Raw genomic sequence first — 19,842 nt, 5'->3', positions numbered from 1 at the left:
TAGAAACAGAGAGGTCAAAGGAGATGAATGGATTGGAGGAGGTGAGTTGGGCACAGGCGGTGGTGATGGTGGACATTCCTGCTAAAAATCATTGCCCAGTCCACATTTGCCCCAGTTTCAGCTCGGGGTGAAATTCAGCGACCAAGTTTCACCCAAAGCTCCAGGCTCAATGGGCGAATCACGTGCAAGATCCAAATCAGACACCAGGCCTACTGCCGGGCCGATAGCGGGCCACCTGACTCCCTCTGGATGAGATCCAAATCAAATACCTGGACGCTAGATTCATCTGGTGCCTGGGACTCACCGACCGCACCTGGGAGACCTCGCCAGGGCGCCATTTAGCATTGATCCACACAAATGTGGACCAATCATAACAGCACCAGGGGTGGTTTCCCAGGCCATTGGAGACCCCTGGATGGTTGGTGACAGGGAAGGATGGCACCCTGGCACTTCCCCGGCACCTGGGTGCCCTGGAACTGCCAGGATGGCACCAGGATGCTGAGATTGCGCAACCAGGGTGCCAGGCTGGCTAGGCCAGGGTGCCCAGGTGCCAGGTTGGCACTGCCGGATTCGGGCCCAGGAGAGGCCTTGCCAAGTAGAGGGGGGGGTGGGGGTGAGGAGGATTCATAGGGATTAAAGGAGCGTGGGGGGGGGGGATTGAACGTGGGTGGGAAAGGTCTGAACCACTGGACAAAATGGCACCCTGATCTGTGAGGAGATTTTCCTGCTGGTGTGCTTCAGCTTACCAGCAGGAAATCCCTCTAAGTGCGGCCTCGGCAGGGAGAAACTCCTGAAGGCCGAATAAAACGGCAAAATGCCGTTGCACAGCGGGATGTTTCTGGGTGCTGTAGCCGCCGAGGGACATCCCGCTAACCTTGCCTATCAGAGGGCTTTCATTTGAGTCTGCTGAATCGCGACCCAAATTTTCAAGAGGTCAGGCTTTCATTACTCTTGCTCTTTTCTGGCGCAAAGAAAAGCAAACTCAGCTATCCCATTCTCCCAGGAAATCAGAAAGCTGTAATCCATCGGAGCATGGGTCAGTGATACTGTGTGATGCCAATTCATTGACCCGTGTTCAATTTGAATGCCTTCCCTGCTGGGAGTATGCAATCACTAAATTAGCTCCTTGTTCGAATAAAAATGCTTTATGGAAATTACGACTTTTCTCATTACTAATTTACATCTTATCCATAAGAATAATACAGTGGGCACAGTAGGAGACACCGTCACTCTCAGGATTCATAAAGGCTGTCAAGCAGAATTGAATGTTAAGCAATAGTGATTAACAGTGAATTTATTTTTATGGGGCCTAAGCAATTAACCATTTATGTTGTCATTCATACCTCATTGACCAAGATTAAATGGAATGGCTGTACAGCGACAATTAAGCCAGAGTTTATTTCGTGCGACACAAACAATTATCCATTCATGTTGTCATTCGCGCGAAGATAAATTGGGGTTCATCTCATTTCAGGGCAATTATACCTCAGTTCTGGTCTGGAAAGCTTTGCAAAAATGTGTAATAACAGCCTTTAACATCCACCTGCCCTTAAACAAATTAACAAGTGCCAAGATCCGGCGAGAAGCGGTGCTTAGTTTTAATGTGCTCCAGCATCAGTATGTGGTTAGATTGCTGATGAGACAAATGGTCTCCTATCATCGCGTTTACTAATCAGTCTCACAACACCATGCTGTTTATTCTGGAGCAGGCATTTTCTGTCCCAGAATGAATTCGAGAGGGCGGCAGAGTGGCGCTGTTGCCTCACGGCGCCAAGGACACATGTTCGATCGCAGTCTCGGGACACTGTCCGTGTGAAGTTTGCACATTCTCCCCCTGTTTGCGTGGGTTTTGCCCCCACAACCCAAAAAGATGCGCACGGTAGTTGGATTGACCACACTAAATTGCCCCTTAATTGGAAAAAAAGAATTGGATACTCTAAATTTAAAAAAATTTTAAAGAATAAATTTAAGAGAGAAAATTATACATATGAATACAAGTAACAACTTTCATCCATGTGTAGTGTAACTGCATGCAATGATGCAGTCATTAATGTTACCTCTGTTACGCGCATGATCATTCGGATTATTAAATTATTATTAGCCAAATTTGAAGGTAGATAGTTTGGAATTTGTTACTGTGGTTTCTTAAAAGGATAGGCTTGCAGGCCACAAAGTTACAAACAAACAAGAGCTTTATTGGGTGGCACGGTAGAAGAGTGATTAGCACTGTTGCTTCACAGCGCCAGGGTCCCAAGTTTGATTCCTGCACATTAGTGGTTTCTGCAATGAAACACAATATAGTGTTCGCAATTAAAATTTACAATGTGAACCTTTAATAAACACAATAGTTAATAAGTTTGATGTTTCGGAGGATGTCGATTCTGTGTGGTTGTCAGCAAACCTTAGGCATCTGCTTTTACAGTTGACTGTGACATCTGGTGTTTTTGGTTTAGTTTGAATATCATTCATAGTTACCTCAACCGGAGTCGACTTAGTGTTTGGAGGTTGACTCGGCGTTGAAGTGTCCTCAACTGGGTTCCGGTCTTCCACAGTTGTTACTGGTATTGTCAAATTCTCGAGAATATCTAGCTCTTCACTTGGCACAGTTGGCTGTGGACTCTTGGTTGACTCTGTCTCTGGCAAACTGGCTGCAGTTGCTAAAGGTTTTTTTTAAAAAATATTCTTATTAGGGCATTTGCAAGTTTTTATAATAATAACAATAACAGCGACATAAACATGGTACAATAAGCATTTCCACCCCATCCCAATCTTCACACCCCCCCAACAATAAAACAACAATCCGGCCCTCTTTCACCCCGCTACTTTTGGAATTCTGCATCTGCTGACATTTAAATTTTCCGAGAAAGTCGACGAACGGCTGCCACCTCCGGGTGAACCCCACCATTGACCCTCTTAAGGCGAACTTTATTTTCTCAAGACTGAGAAACCCCGCCATGTCACTAACCCAGGTCTCTACACTCGGATCTTCGAGTCCCTCCACATTAATAAGATCCATCCAGGTACTGGAGACTACTCTGTCCTGTGTCCCCCGTGGCGGCAGCAGCAGGAAGGCCAGAGCCTGCCTTCTCAAGAAGTCTTGCACATGCAGATACCTAAACCCATTTCCTGCTGGCTATTCAAATTTATCCTCCCAGCTGGGGAAGCTCCCATCTATAAATAGATCCCCCATCCTCCTAATTCCTACCTTTGCCATCTCCGGAACTCACCATCCAGCCTACCCGGTGCAAATCGATGATTATTATAAATCAGGGTCCAAACCGATGCTCCCTCCACTCTCTGATATCTCCTCCACTGCCCCAGATTCTCAGAGCCGGCACCACCACTGGACGTGGGGAGTATCGGGCCGGCGAGAACGGGAGAAGTTCTGCTATCAGTGCTCCCAAACTTGTGTCTTTACATGACGCCACCTCCATCCGCTCCCACACCAACCCCTCCCCCACTGCCCACTTCCTAATCATGGCTATATTAGCCGCCCAGTAGTAATTGCAAATGTTCAGCAGCGCCAACCCGCCGTCCCCCTGACTGCGCTCCAGTAACACTTTCTTCACTCGCGGGGTTTAACCCGCCCACACAAAGCCCGAAATAATCTTATTCACCCACTTGAAAAAGGCTCTCAGGATGAGGATGGGGGGCACTGAAAGACAACAGAAACCTGGGGAGTACCGTCATTTTCACAGTCTGTACCCGCCCCACCAGTGATAGCGGGAGCATGTCCCATCTCTTAAAGTCCTCTTTCATTTGTTCAACAAGTCGGGATAGGTTTAACTTGTGCAGTGTCTCCCATTCCCGGGCCACCTGGATTCCCAGATATCGATATCTCCTTCCTACCATTCTAAACGACAGCCCTCGTAGTCTCTTCTCCTGCCCTCATGCCTGGATCGCAAACATTTTGCTTTTCCCCATGTTCAATTTATATCCCGAGCAAACAGTAGCGGGGAGAGGGGGTACCCTTGCCTTCGCGAGGGCTCTGTGCGCTCTATCCACTTCCAGGGCCCGAGGGAATGCCTCAGCCCCCATCAACTTCTCCAGCATGTTTGTCACATAGGGCCTCGCATCCGATCCCTCACTGCCTTCAGGGAGGCCGACGATTCTCAGGTTCTGCCTCCTGGACCTGTTCTCTGGGTCCTCCAGCTTCTCCTGCATTCTTTTCTGGCGGTCATTCATCATCTCCACCTTGGTCTCCAGCACGGTTAGGTATTCCTCATTTTCGGACACCTTTTTCTCCACCTCCTGGTTCGCATGTCCGTGGATTTATTGATTCTGCACCACCTGATCAATCGAAGCCTTAATCGGTTCCAGCCTGTCCTTCTTCAGCTTGGCGAAGCAATCTTCAAAAAACTTCACCAGCTGCTCCGTCGACCATTACGCCATCTCCCCGCGGCTCTGGAGGACAATGCTTTCCCGCGTTGCCAGCTCGTGTCTTCCTTGTAGAACTTTGTCTTCTCACATGGCCACTTCTGGTGCAATTGTCCATACACTGGAGGGGAGGTTTCTCCTCACCGTCTCACTCTCCACCAATTTATCCAATAAAATCTGGAAAAAAACGGGAGAAAAAGATCCAAAAGTCCGTCACAGGCGGGAGCTATCAAATGTGCGACCTACTCCTCCATGGCCGCCTCACTGGGGAATGTGATGGTTTGAATATATATGTCCAAGTGGGGGGAGAGGAGAGAGAACAATGGGGAGACAGACTGTTTGGTGCCATGAGTGGGCCACCGGAAGTCGTAGTTGCTAAAAGTTGATCCGTATGTCTCCTCCATGCTACACCATCCTGAGTTTGAAGGATGTAGAAGACCAGTCCAGCCTGTGCTAAGTTCATGGCAAGTATCCACTCATCACTGGCGGTATAGTTCCTTGCCAGTGCTTCCTAACCTTCTAAAAAATACAGCATTTAGCCCTGTCCTCTTGTCGCAAAACCTGACTTTGCTGTTTCCTCTCAACAATTTCTCTTGTTTTAGATGGCTTCAGCAAATCAAACACTGTGTGTAACTGATATTTCACCATGAGTAATGCCAGAGAACTTCGGGTTGTCGAATGTGTTGTATTCCTGTCTGACATCAGAAATTGGCGTAGTCATTTAGACAATGATCCTTGCTCACGAGTTACCTTCAATGAATGTTCGATTGTCTGAACAAACCTTTCAGCCAGCTCATTTGGGGCATCATGATAAGGAACTGATCGGATGTGTGCAATTCCGTTCTCCTTTAGATAATTTGTGAATTCTTGCAAAGTGACCTGTGGTTCATTGTTGCTAACAAGGTGTTCAGGATAATTGAATATTGCAAACATGACACCCAGTTGTTCTATTGTTCTCTCTGAGGATGTTGTCTTCATAATGGCAACTGCAGGCCATGAGTGCATGTCTACCACAATGAAAAACATCTGCCCTTCGAATGGTCTGCCATAATCTATATGAACTGTTTGCCATGGCCCTTCTGGCCATTCCCATGGATGATGGCGCTAGTGGTGGCAGGTTTTGAGCCTTTGCACAAGCCAAATACGTGCCCGCCTTCTCCTCGATTGTGCTATCGAGCCCTGGCTATCAAAAGTAGCTTCTGGCTATCCCCTTCATCCTTGCTGTCCCACAATGACCTTCATGAAGTTGGTTTGGGACACATTTCCTTAACAATGGTGGAATGATGACCCTCATTTCCCAGAAGAAACAACCAACATATGGCTTCAACTCTGGGTTTGCTCCCACAGTCTTGCCATGAATTACCATCTCCAGAACGTCTGGCAGGAGTGGATTACTTTTGGTATACTTCTTAATGTGTCCTGCGGTTACAGCAGTGTTGTCAACAGCTTCATCAGGAGTCACTCACCTGATGAAGAAGCTATGCTCTGAAAGCTAGTGATTCCAGTCCAACCTGTTGGACTCTAACCTGGTGTTATAAGATGTCTTACTGTATCAACTTCTTTGAAATAGAAAATATTACCACTAAAACTATACATTGACGACGCGTTAGGTATAAAGGTAATCTAGGGATTCCAGCAGCGTTCCCATGGAGATTTGATTGATGATCCTTTATCGCGTAGCTGTGTACTGACAACAGCAATGGCATCTTTGCATCCGGTTACCTGCTAGAGATGGAATACCGGTGTTTGGCCCAAGTATCATTGTCAGTGGTAAATTATTTGATAGTAAAGCAAATTATCTTTCATAAGTAAAAGAGTTTGATTCCAAAAATTATGCCCAGAGTTTCCTTCTCTAATTGTGCATGGTTCATTTCTGCTTTGTTTAAGGATCTTGATGCAAACGCTATTGGCTTCTCTTCACCATTGGCCATTACGTGAGAAACTACTGCTCCCACCCCAGAAGGTGATACGTCGCAAGCCAGTTGTAAGGATAACTTTGGATCAAACTGTGTCAGACTTCTGACTTCAGTAATGCCTCTTTAGCTTGTGCAAAAGCCTTCCCGCACTGATCCACCCATTTCTATTTCCTGTTTTGACAAAATAAATTGTGTAAAAGTTTGAGGAAGTTGCTAGATTAGGGACAAATCTTCCATAATAGTTTAATAAGCCTAAGAACGATCAAAGTTGATTTAGATATCGAGGTACAGGGGCCTCAGTTACAGCTTTTACTTTTGAAGGTGATTTGTGCAGTCCCTTTGCATCTATGACATGCCCCGGTATTCAATAGAATATTCAAAGAATTCACAATTATCCTTCCATGCTGAGTAATCTGTAATATTCTAGTCTCTGAAGTGTAACATCTAAATTTTGAAGATGCTCTTCTTCATTCTTTTCAGTAACTAAGATATTGTCTAAATTGCATTGGATTCCTTCTGGTCCGCATAGAATTGGATCCATTGGTACATTGGAACAATGCAGGTACGGATGTGATGCCAAATTGAAGTCTTTTATTACTGAATAGCCCCTTATGTATCACGATTGTCAAATATTGTGAATCTGGATTAACATTTATCTGGTGATAAGCTTGAATAAGGTCAACTTTACTGAAATGTTGGCCTCCAAACAACCCAGCAAATAAATGGTCAATTAAAGGCCACTCATGTGTACTGAACCATTTTCCTTCATCGCGGGTACTATCGGCGTGGCCCAGTCTTGACCAGCCTCTCGAATTCTGATTCAACCTTAGGCCTGGTGACATACAGCACTGACAAAGCCTCTAAGCATCTTCTTTGACTTTCGTCCTTAATCATCAGCTTGACTGAGATCTATATCATGCTTCCTAGTTCTCCATTAAAGACAATGGAATGTTTCTTTTAATTTTCTGTAGACCTACTCTGCATTGAGATTCACTTCGATCCAGTTTAGTTTGATTCTCTCCAGTCAGTTTCTCCCCATTAGGGCTGGAGAATTACCTTTAGCGATGTGCATGGACAAGTCTGTAATCTGTTCATTTAGTTGCACATTTATATTGATTCGGCCCCTCAACAGAAATGCTTCCCTATAAAAGGTATTTAGCATGATCTTTGAGTATTTTAAGGCCTTATGTCCTAGTTTCTCTTGGTAAACAATGTCTGGTACCAGCGAAACTGTTGCTCGTGTCCACCTCCACTTTTACCGGTTGTCTACCCAGTAAAGGAATGACCCAGTAACGGTTTGTTGCAGCTGCAATGGCCAGTACATTCATCAACAGTTCATCATCCGGCTGTGATTAGTCCTCCTTCATGCTGTTTTTGGATCACGTGGATCCTTTTCCCTTTATTCAAGTTTTCCATTTGATACACTTAGTGCTTAATTTTTATGGTTCTTGTTTGAAACTTTTTGTTTCATTGCCCAACATGCACTTTCGATGGGCTCCTCTTTTTTACCACATTTCCTACATTTTGCCTCTTTCCACCAGCAGTCTGCTGCTGCATGCCTAATATTTGCACATCGGTTGCAATTTCCTTTGGGACGCGTGCTGTCAAAGGGATTGGGTGGGCCTTTCATGCGTCCGTGCAGACTCGATGGGCCGAATGGCCTCTTCTGCACTGTAGTATTCTGTGATTCTGAATTTCTGTTTTTTTTTAAATAAATTTAGAGTACCCAATTATTTTTTCCCAAATAAGGGGCAACTTACATTTTTGGGTTGTGGGGGTGAAACCCACGGGTGATTCTGAATTTCAAACCTGTGTCTGTATTTGGATCTCAACCAACATTTTATGGATTCTAGTGCTCAAAACTAACTGTTGGGCTTCCTTTATTTACTGATTCCATAGAGATCATGACTTCTAGAGCCATCTTGGTTTAAATTGCTTTCTGTTAACAACCATTTTTAGATAGCTTGACTTCTTAACCCGCATTAGAGACAGTCTGTCATTCAAGACGTCTCCAAATTCACAGTATTCAACTAATTTCTTCAATGTAGCTCTGAACCTTGTGATTGATTCACCTTCTTGTTGGTTATGTTTATGAAACTTGAACATGTAGGCGATGACCAAAGGCTGAGGTGAAAAGTGGCCCTGCAATATCCCCACAATCTCATTATAGATTTTCCGGCTTGGTTTCTCTGGCTGCACCACCAGACTTCACAGGAGGATGAATGTTTCCCCCCATTGTATTCAGGAAAGCTGGGTTTACAATATCTGCCCCAATTTAATTCGCTTGGACAAAATAATTGCTTCTTTCAGTATGTGAACTCCAACACTTGGTGTTCGCATCATATGATCCCATGGGGCTAAAAATGCCTGCGAATGTCCCGATGGCTTGCATAAGCATTTTTGAAAATATAAATTTAGAGTACCCAATTCAATTTTTCCAATTAAGGGGCAATTTAGCGTGGCCAATTCACCTACCCTGCACATCTTTGGGTTACAGGGGCGAAACCCATAAACACAGGGAGAATGTCCAAACTCCACACGGACAGTGACTCAGAGCCGGGATCGAACCTGGGACCTCGGCGCCGTGAGGCAGCAGTGCTAATCACTGTGCCATCGTGCTGCCCTGGCTTGTATAAGTATGATGTGCCGCAAACCTTTCAGCACCACCTCACCTCTTTTTTCAAAGAAGTTTCCCCCTGAAAGAAGTTTTGGCCTATTTCCTTCCGAGTTCTGGAACACAACCAGCTCTAAACTATTGTTGCAGGTTACTTCCTACTCACAGTTCTCCCTATACTGTCCGGGCAGAGCACATGACAAGCTTCTTTTTGATGTTGTTTACTCCAAAATCTACATTTAAATTTTGGTTCCTGCTATGAATTTTTGGTACTCTTGCATCACAAGCTTTTGTGTAGTGAAGCCTTTAACTTCTTAATCTTTTTCAAATGCATGGATCGACTATTTTTCTATATTTTGATTTACTTCTTCGGGGGTCTGCTAGCATTATTCTGACCTCCTCTTTGCCAGTTTCCTTTGTGGAATTTGTAAAGGGTGGGCTTGCAAACTACGAAGGTACAAACTAACAAGAGCTTTATTTGAAAGGTGTTTGCTCTATAGGTTGTTATGATAGATTGCCTGTTTGTCCATGCAAATCGTTGATAACGTCATCAATACGTCATGTGATCAGACTCTTAAAGTGACCTTGTGCCAACTGGGAACAAACACAAGTACACAATTATGCTGAAGCCAACATTGCAACCTTTGATACAAGTTGTAGCGATTTACATGATTTCCATGTGCACCACCTTCTGAGCAGTTCTCTTTAAATTTCTCCAGTGCATCTAAGGAGGACGGCATGCTTTTTCATCCAGAAGGTGCGTAAAATTCCCTTTACAAAGATCATAGAATCATACGACACAGGAGGTGGTCGTACAGCCCATTAAACATGTGCGGGTTTTTGAAGAGCAACCCAATTAGTCCCACTCACTTGCTGTTTCCCCGTAGGAGATGCAAAGAGTTCTTTCAAGTACATATTCAATTTCCTTTTGAAAATTACCATTTTCAGGTAGTTATTCCAAATCATGACTGCTCACCCTGTAAAGAACAAAATCCCATCTCCTCCCCTCTGGTTCTGTTGCCGATTGCAGTAAACTCTCCTGAATCCAATGCTACAGGAGCCACCTTCAATTTGTTTAAAGTGGAGATTCGTGTATGCTGATTGAGACCCAATTTGCTGTAAGAGGTGCGCACTGCCATTTATCTTTACTGTCAGTTCTTGGCTTTCGGATTATAAAGAAAACCTACATGGACACAGAGTTTTAGGCTCAACCACAAACGTGTTTATTAATTTTTTTAAATACTCAAAAAACTTGGTGGGCAGCACGGTAGCACAAGTGGCTAGCACTGTGGCTTCAAAGCGCCAGGGTCCCAGGTTCGATTCCCCGCTGGGTCACTGTCTGTGCGGAGTCTGCACGTTCTCCCCGTGTCTGCGCGGGTTTCCTTCAGGTGGTCCGGTTTCCTCCCACAGTCCAAATACGTGCAGGTTAGGTGGATTGGCCATTCTCAATTGCCCTTAGTATCCAAAAAGATTAGGAGGGGTTATTGGGTTATGGGGTTACAGGGATAGGGTGGAAGTGAGGGTTTAAGGGGGTCGGTGCAGACTCGATGGGACGAATGGCCTCCTTCTGCACTATGCTCTATGTTTGAATACCCCGATACAAGATCTCTAAATTAGTACAATGACACTGCACAACACTCAAAACCACAGCTTATTAATAAAGCTTCCACTGGAAAACCACAGGCAATGCCTCACATTTCTGCCCAAAACCTTAACCGGTTCAACGCAAATCCTTATAATATCCTGAAACCTCAGCCCCAATATCCCTCGGATCTGGCTGATACAACTCCCCACGTGGTTCGTCATTCTGGTGTAAGCTGTAGGTCTGTGAATCAGGGTGACCATTCCCAATTCTCCTTAGTGACTGCAGTACCAGACCCTACACTTCGGCCATTTATTACAAAACCTGTCAAAAATGTAAAGGAATATTTTCAGGAGACGTTCTCTTTGAATGGTCAGTGCTTAGCACCTTTTAATCCCTTAACCTGGTTCCTGTCTTGATACAGATGACCCCTTCATCATGATGTCCTTCCACACACAGGACGGCACAGTGGCACAGTGGTTAGCACTGCTACCTCACAGCTCCGGGAGCCTGGGTTCAATTCTGGCCACGGGTGACTGTCTGTGTGGTGTTTGCACTTGCTCCCCGTGTCTGCGTGGGTTTCCTCCAGGTGCTCTGGTTTCCTCCCATATTCCAAAGATGTGCAGGTTATATGGATTGGCCATGCTAAATTGCCCCTGAGAGTCCAAAAGGTTCGGTTGGGTTACTGTGTTACGGCGATAGGGTGGAGGCGTGGGCGTAACTATTTCCAAGGGCTGGTGCAGACTCGATGGGCCAAATGGCCTTTTTCTGCACTGTAAATTCTATGAAATATTTTCTATGAAATTGACCCCATTCAATGTGATGCCTCTGGCTCCCAGTTTGATACGGGTGTGAAACAGTCCATTTCTCTTGAGTTGTTCTTGATGTTTGTTTGTATAATGGCCATTGTCCCGAGCCATTGAATTCGATAGTCTCCAGTTTCTTTAATTGGATTGTCTGATGGTCACCCTTTTGTCTTCGAGATGGTAATGTGCAAGTGTTTTCACACGGTATCAGTTTGGTTTTTGGATTGACAGGTTTTGAAGATAAACCCCTTATAGTACAGTCTGCCTCTGTGTGGTGAAGTTTGGCTTCTTTGTTTGCAGCTTGAAGGTTTTATATTTAATAAAAGTACTGCTGGAGAGCATTCCGATCCTACATCTTCCCTCTATAACATCTCAAACTCTAGAGCAATTACTCCCAATGACAAATCTTCTCCCACGCTCTGGTAATTACAAGCCTAAGCAAGGTTACTACTTACAGAACACAGAACACAGAACAGTACAGCACAGAACAGGCCCTTCGGCCCTCGATGTTGTGCTGAGCAATGATCACCCTACTCAAACCCACGTATCCACCCTATACCCGTAACCCAACAACCCCCCCTTAACCTTACATTTTAGGACACTATGGGAAATTTAGCATGGCCAATCCACCTAACTCGCACATCTTTGGACTGTGGGAGGAAACCGGAGCGCCCGGAGGAAACCCACGCACACACGGGGAGGACGTGCAGACTCCGCACAGACAGTGACCCAGCCGGGAATCGAACCTGGGACCCTGGAGCTGTGAAGCATTTATGCTAACCACCATGCTACCGTGCTGCCCCCCATTACATCTTGGAGTGACGGAGCACACCCCTTCTTAACCAGATCCCCAGGTTTAGCTGTTCAGTTTTTCATTTCAGCTTACAGGAAAACACTAATACATACAACTGTACAATAATTAACACTTGTGAAATAAGTCTGATCCAAGAGGATATTTCAATGTTGAGACCAAAATCCCACCAAGGGATGCTATTGTTCCAATTCCATCCCCTGTATCTCTATTTCTCTGTTGAAGGGTGTAAGTGTTTTGGGGACAATTCCATCTCCTTTACGAATCTCATGAGGTGCTAGGACAATAGTTGCACACCATATCCAAAGTGAGCTATGTAATCTTGGAAATTTGGGAGGGATTGTCTACTGGAAAATTCACTGAACTATGATCCCAGATAGGGATGCTATTTATGGAATCTCGATTTCGAGGTGAGGTTTAAAGCAAATGGTCAGCTCCTGTCTGAGGAGCTACGTTAACATTGTTTAGCCTGTGCTGGCTCGCACTGGTGGTCGTGCAGTATGTCTCATCTGGGATGGATCGTGGCCCTGGACCATCATCTCCATAGTGTAATTGATGGGTTGTGCACTTTATAATTCAAACCCACACACTGGTCAGTCAAATTCATTCCGATGATATGGGCACAGGATCACATGTGCCTCTTTCCTGACATCCTTTTAAACCTGTGCCAGACATAGAGCTCCCCCATTTGACCAAATACAGAGGAGCCTTTTGATGCCACAAATGCACCACATTTCTGATTACTCCAATATTCTCCACCTTGCATAGTTCCCTGCTGCTCCCATGAGGTTCCCACGAGGTCCCACCTGTTTCAAGAAGACAAACGCAGACAGGGTGATCGCTTTGCTGAGCATCTTTGGTCTGTGCGCATTCAGGATCCTGACCTTCCTGTTGCTTGCCATTTTAACAAAAGACCCTGCTCCCATGCCCATATGTCTGTTCTTGGCCTGCTGCAATGTCCCAGTGAAGCGCAATGCAAACTGGAGGAACATCATCTCACCTTCCGGTTAGGCACGTTAGGCCTTCCGGCGTGAACATCGAATTCAACAACTTCAGATGATCAGCCCCACCTCGACCCATTTGTTTTCATTTCATTTTAACTCTTTTACCATTTCTTTCTTTCCTGCACTTTTCCTGCACCTTTCTCCTCTTTGCTTCCCCCTTCCCCTCCCCCCACACCTACAGTTCATCCTCTGATGTTAGTTTCCCTGCTGTTTGACCTTTAACATTTTGTCCTCTCTGGGGACTGCCATTAACACTCTTTTCCCTTGGTATCTGTGGCCATTAGCACCCAGTTTCCCTGGGTTTCTGTGGCTATGACTCATCTTTCATTCTCACTCCACAGCATAAATATTTCCCACTCGCTCTGTCTGTTAGCTTTGACAAAGAGTCATCGGACTCGAAACGTTAGCTCTTTTCTCTCCCTACAGATGCTGCCAAACTTGCTGAGATTTTCCAGCATTTTCTTTTTCGTTCAAGAAGACAACCATAATTCCGGTGCCAAAGAAGAACCAGGCAATGTACCTCAATGACTACCATCCAGTGGCCTTGACATCGATCATTATGAAGTGCTTCAAGAGATTGGTCATGGGACACATCAACACCATACTACCAGGATGCCTAGATCCACTGCAATTCGCATACCACCAGAACCGGTCTACAGCAGACACCATCTCCCTGATCCTACATTCATCCTTGGAGCATCTTGACAACATGAATTTCCATGTCAGTATCCTATTCATTGACCTTTAACACCATAACCCTGCCAAGCTCCAAAACCTAGGACTTGGCTCCTCCCTCTGCAACTGGATCCTCGGCTTCCTGACCCATAGACTACAATCAGTAAAGATAAACAACAACACCTCCTCCGGGGCCCAGCACACGACTGTGTGGCAAAACTTGGCTCCAACTCCATCTGATTCCTGGCACACACATACATGCTCCTCCTTCTGTTCATTTGTTCCAACATAATCTCACATCCCTCTTTGTCCCATTCACCCTTCTAAATGAATTGTTTCCTCGTCTCTCCCAGTCACCCAATACATTAACTGTCCTCTTGTCTTTCATTGTCACCACCATCATTCCACTGAGATGTTTCCTTCACACTCCAGGCATACTTACCTTCTATCTTTCACCGATACCTTGCTGGCTGTAATATTTAATCTTGGGCAGGGCAATGATGTCTCACCAAACTGGTCATCGGTGGAGTTGGAACATTTGGTTCAATTTGACCCCAGCCAACCTGGCCACTTTCCCTCGTGGGAATATCTGTTCATCCCGTCTGTGCACCTGATCTTTCACTGCTGTGTCACGATAGTCCGACTCCCTCCATACACCTGTAGGTGAAGGACATCTCGGTATCTCATTAATCTACCTGACCAGGATCTTTCCCACACTCAGACATGGGGTGTATCCCATATTGTCCTTGGATCAGATCTCCTTCTGTAGACAAAGAAAAAGAAAAGTAGGCTAGCACTGCGAAACGATTGGCTATGTACCAAGTTTAAATGGAACAAATGGAAATGGGCCTGTCCTGTATGGGGCAGCCCTTCCACGGTTAGCTCTTGGTTATCTACACAGTTTAAACAAAGAATGATAACACTGCTCCGTAAGCGGCCTCCCCCTTGATGCACTATCAATTACTACAAAGACGAGAGTAGTGAATAATTGAGGCTTTATTGAGCTGAGATGTGTGGCCTCCTGTAGCTGCTACCAGAAATGGAGCAGCTCCGGTGAGTACACACATTTATACGCCGCCAGGAACTCTGGTGCTGCCTGCCAGTTCCAACTGTTCCGGGGTTGGGGCTGTGGTCTCCCGGCTTCTCACATGGTCAAGGTGTTTTCTTACTGTCCTGCTGTTCAAATCCGCCACTTACAAGACTGGACCTGACTTGGACACAATTCGGTAACCATATTGGGCCTGAGGCAAAGATTCTGACAAGAAACAGGTCACCCGCTTGGAATGATCCGTCTCCATTTTCCAAAGTGTGCTGTTTGCTCTAGGAGGCCAGCCGTGCCTCCACCCTCCCTGCCAAATTTGGGAAAGCCGAATCCAACCGGGTCCTTAGACGACGGCCCATAAGTAATTCTGCCGGTAAGACACTGTAGTGGTATGGGGGAGGGAGGGGTGGGGGGGGGCGTATTATAAGATCAAAGAAAGTTGGCCAACCTAAGACATAGAGGTTTGCTGGACTGCTTCTTCATAGCTGCCTTGAATGTTTGTACAGCTCTTGGTGATGTTTGCTTATATAATCACTTGTCTGGGCCCATCAGCTTTGACGGTCTTCTAGTTTCTTTATTAGATTATCTGATGGCCACTCTTACATCTTTGAGATGGTAATATGCCAGTGTCTTTACCCAGTATCAGCTTGGTTTCTGTATTGACATGTTTTGAAGATTACCCTTAACTGTACAGCCTGCATATTACCTGTTGTTTGCACTGATTATGTCCATGAAGCCTTTCATATTTAATAAAAGTCCAGTTGGAAGGGATTCTGATCTTACGTAGCCAGATGATTGCGTCTCTATGTAACCTGGTATGCCTACAAATGGCTCCAAGGCTTAGTGTATTACTTTCAGTTTTTTAGATTCAAACGCTGAATAAAATACACATTAAAAGAGTGGAAAAAATCTGTTTCCATTTGTTCATAGTTTACATTTTTTTGGCCTTGACAAAAGGCCGGACATATATTGATAGGCCAGGATTTAGCAATGGAAAAGCATCATAATCTTTGTCAGCTGTGTGCTGTCGAGCATGCAGATACATTTCGCAATGCTGTCAATGCAGCCAAACACCTTTTGGTATTTTCGTGCTCCAGTACGAAATCCCAGAGCATCTTTAAGGCCTTCGCAGCATCTGCCAAAGAAGCAGGCAGGTGAGCAAGATTTCCCATGCCAATTGCCCACCCCCCCCTCCCTCCCACCCCACCCCCATCCTTTGGATTCTGTACTCACGTAGGTGTGAGGGTGCACCGACGTGAATCATGACAGGCCCACCATGTTATGTACCTGCCGATCAAAACCCACCAGAGGCGTGCAGGTAAGTACATTCCCTAGGGGCGGGAAAGGGTCAATTCCGGACAGTACCCAGGCACAGCCCGGGCATTGCCCTCTGGCACTGACCCCTTGCACAGACTGGGCAGTGCAGGGGGCAGTGCTGGGGGTAGTGCCAGGTCAGGGAAGTTCTGTGATTGGGGAGGGAGGAGGTTGATCGTGTGGGTCTCTGGGGTAGAGGTTGTATTTTAAATTTTATAAAATTGGGGGGTCTTTTTTAAACGGTGTAATGATCATTTACAGACTAAGTTGCTGTAATCATATTAAAATGTATACAAATGCAAAGGGCGGCACGTGGCACAGTGGTTAGCACTGGAACTGCGGCGCTGAGGTCCCAGGTTCGATGCCGGCTCTGGGTCACTGTCCGTGTGGAGTTTGCGCATTCTCCCCATGTCTGCGTGGGTCTCACCCCCACAACCCAAAGATGTGTAGGTTAGGTGGATTGGCCATGCTAAATTGTCCCTTAATTGGAAAAAAATAATTGGGTACTCTAAATTCATTTATTTATTTTTTAAATGTAGTACAAATGCATTAAAATTAAGTTCTCGCCCTTTGTTGGTGTGAACTGAATGAGATCACCAGCGAATGGTGGGGGAAATCAGGAAAAGCGATCTCTCGTGAGAAAATCCATTTCCTGCTTCTCTCCAGATTTTCTCTGCATATCACTGTTCTCTCTCACAGTGAACGTGGGCTGAAGATTACCCTCTGTGTCATGCCTTGGCTTGAATCAGTCCAGCCATCCGTCACTGCATGTAAACTCCTGTGTCCCAGCTTCTTCGCCATAGTGGCGCCCCTTTCCTGTTGATTTGGGCCAGAGATTGGTACCTTTCCTGCTCGGGTTGCCTTGAACTGTTATCAGAGCTTCCACGACAGCGGGATACACCGATGTTCTCATCTTCTTCATTGCTGGAGTCAATATCCATGTGTTGAACTGTTCTGTGATGCTCTCCTTGGCTATCAGAACAATGGATAAATCTGGTGGCAGAATCTCCCACTCTTTTATGATGTCCACTTTTTGCTTCATGCCACGGTTTTCCACTTGCTCTCTCAACTTCACCTTCCCCCGATAGAGAAAAGTCTGAACTTTCTCTCAGGTTTTGCCATGCTGGCCCCCTTTGAAAGTCACTTCACTGCTAAATTTAAGCCCACTTAAATCCGACCACTCTACTGCGATCAGTCGGTGAGGTCACATGGCCCCTGATTACTGCATTATTTCTCTTGCCAACGACGAAAAGTATCGATCGCTATGGTATTTCAGCTAATCACAGGCATTGTTCCTCAGCTTTTGCAATTCTCCTGGTGGGAAAGTTTGAAAACTTTGACACAGATAGAATTTCGCTCCACTTCAGTTTGACTCACTGAAATTCCCCTGTATTTTAAGCCTGTGTCCTCTGGTTCTGGATCCTCTTGCCACTCAGTACAATGGGCTGGATTTTAGCAGCCTGGTGGGATGCAAGGCCAAGGGTTGGCGGGCAGCCGCAGAATTTCCTGCCACTGCCCTGGCAGCTCTGCTCCCAAACTGCTTCCAAAAAGGTAGATCAGTGGCAGAACAGCTAACCATTGGTAAACCTCTGATAGCCAATAAAGGCAATTAAATGGTCCTCCTCCCACATCAGCCTTCTGCCATGCCTGAAACGGCCAAGTGAGAGAGGGCAACCACACAGTGACAGACTGGGAGGCCAGCACTCCGCGGACATTTTACAACCCACTCTCCCATCCAGAGCTGTCATATCCTGGTTCACCATCCACAAAGGCAGCTGTGCCTCCTTTTCATTTTTATATTTGTTTAAATTGTTCAACGTGCCTCAGGATGGAGTCACACGCTTTCTCTCCTGTACACATCAGCAGCTCCAACTTCAGGTGTTGTGGGGCTGACAATGTGACAATGCTGGAGCACCTCCCATTGGCTGTCCAGCCTCAAGAATCCACATGCCATCCTTAATTTGGATGAATGCACTCACTGGTTATTAATTGGCCTGGCACTGAAATTCATATCAGGCGTCAGGTGGTGCAGTGTCTCGAACAGGACATTCTCTCAATATCGGTTTCCTGACCAATCGCAGTAGAGTGGTTGGACCTAAGTGTGCTTAAATTTACCTGGGAAGTGACTTTCAAAGGGGGTCAGTATGGTGATACCTGTGAGAAAGTTCAAAGCGTTCCTGATTGAAGAGTGGGTGAAGTTGATAGAGCAAGTGCAAGAGGTTCTGTGAGCATTAAATCATTGGGCACTAAAGCTGAGGAAGTAACCTAGGTGATCCTTTGACTTGTCCAGGCATTTTCATCCGCTACCCCCCACCACTTACTGCTCAAGCAACCAGTTTAATCCCTTGAAGCTTGGTTAGCGCCTGTTTGCTCCAGGGTGTGTTTAGTTGTGTTGAAGATTGCGTAAATGAGTGATATTAACACAGGTGGTGAGAGTAACGCAGGAGACATTGAGCTGCTTATGGACATGGTTGAATGTGTCACTAAACTTACAAAAACAGGAATAAGCTGTTAGGAATGAAATGTTGTATTTAATGTTACACTCAGTGCCTACAGCCTTCTCCCTATCTGTTAAGAATGAACTCCAAACACAGATGCAAATACCTTGAGGAGTTAAATGCACAGCCAACATTGAGATGGGGCAGTCACAGAAGAATGCATAATGCAGTCTTGGAGCTTCCAATTTATTTTATTACCTTCCCAGACCAGACCCCAACAGTGGCTAGGATACTGGACTGAGACCCCAATATTGGGGGAGACAGTGGTGTAGTGGCATTGTCACACGACCAGTAATCCAGAGACCCAGGATAATCTCTGGGGACCTGGGTTTGTATCCCACCAGGACAATCGGTGGAATTTGAATTCTATGAAAAACTGGAATTAAGAGACTAATGATGACCATGAGACCATTGTCGATTGTTGTATAACCCACCTGGTTCACTAATGTCCTTTAGGGAAGGAAATCTGTTGTCCTTACCTGGTCTGGCCTTTACGTGACTCCAGATCCATTGCAATATGGTTGACTCTTAAGTGCCCTCAGGATGGGTAATGAATGCTGGTCCAGCCATCGGCCCCCACATCTCATGAAAGAATTTTGAAAATATATTTTCATTTGGTAAGACTGTGAGGAAAGAATACTTTGCTCCAGGAGTGATGGCATCAAGAAATAGGGATATGGTATATTAAAGCAAACCTTATTTCAAACACAGTATTAAAATATAGCTAACAATTACCCCTTAAGCAATACTACGCAACACAGTGAATACAATACCGTTAATTGCTAATCTTTATTCCTACTTAAATGACAAGGAAACAACCATCTCAGCTCTCAATCCACCTTAAATACGAATGGTACAGAGGAATACTTGTTTTACAGAGTTATTTTTTGGCACGGTGGGTTTCCTCCGGGTGCTCTGGTTTCCTCCCACAGTCAAAAGGGTGCAGGGTGCATTGGCCATGCTAATTTGCCCTTAGTGTCCAAAAAAAAAGTTACGTGGGGTTGCTGGGTTACGGGGTGGGGTGGAGGTGTGGGCCTGGGCTTGGGTTGGGTGCACTTTCCAATGGCTGGTGCAGACACGATGGGCCGAATGGCATTCTTCTGCACTGTAAATTCTATGCAAATCTATGAAAGAGATCTCTTAACACTGCTTAACAGAAAATATCGGACTCCTGTCAGAGCTTCTGGCTGTATGTCTTCAAAT

At 45.6% G+C, this 19,842-nt stretch overlaps 1 long non-coding RNA gene across 2 annotated transcripts in view; it reads right to left on the bottom strand.

Moving 5' to 3' along the window:
- Window positions 1–1,827: 1,827 nt before the first annotated feature.
- The window catches only part of LOC119954835, a 111,263-nt gene continuing 93,248 nt past the window's right edge, over window positions 1,828–19,842 (bottom strand). The window contains exons 1-3 of one of the 2 annotated variants that reach the window (XR_005458313.1): window positions 19,119–19,168; window positions 14,228–14,548; window positions 1,828–2,657 (exon numbers count right to left, since the gene is read on the bottom strand). This is a non-coding gene — a long non-coding RNA (uncharacterized LOC119954835). Of the gene's footprint in view, window positions 2,658–14,227; window positions 14,549–19,118; window positions 19,169–19,842 lie in introns of those variants that run through there. The other variant, XR_005458312.1, reaches the window with a different exon arrangement.

The sequence above is a fragment of the Scyliorhinus canicula genome, chromosome 20 (assembly GCF_902713615.1).
Source record: "Scyliorhinus canicula chromosome 20, sScyCan1.1, whole genome shotgun sequence".
NCBI classification, from domain to species: domain Eukaryota; kingdom Metazoa; phylum Chordata; class Chondrichthyes; order Carcharhiniformes; family Scyliorhinidae; genus Scyliorhinus; species Scyliorhinus canicula.
The sequence above is the reverse complement of the archived record's forward strand: the minus strand, read 5'-3'. Positions and strand labels throughout refer to the sequence as shown.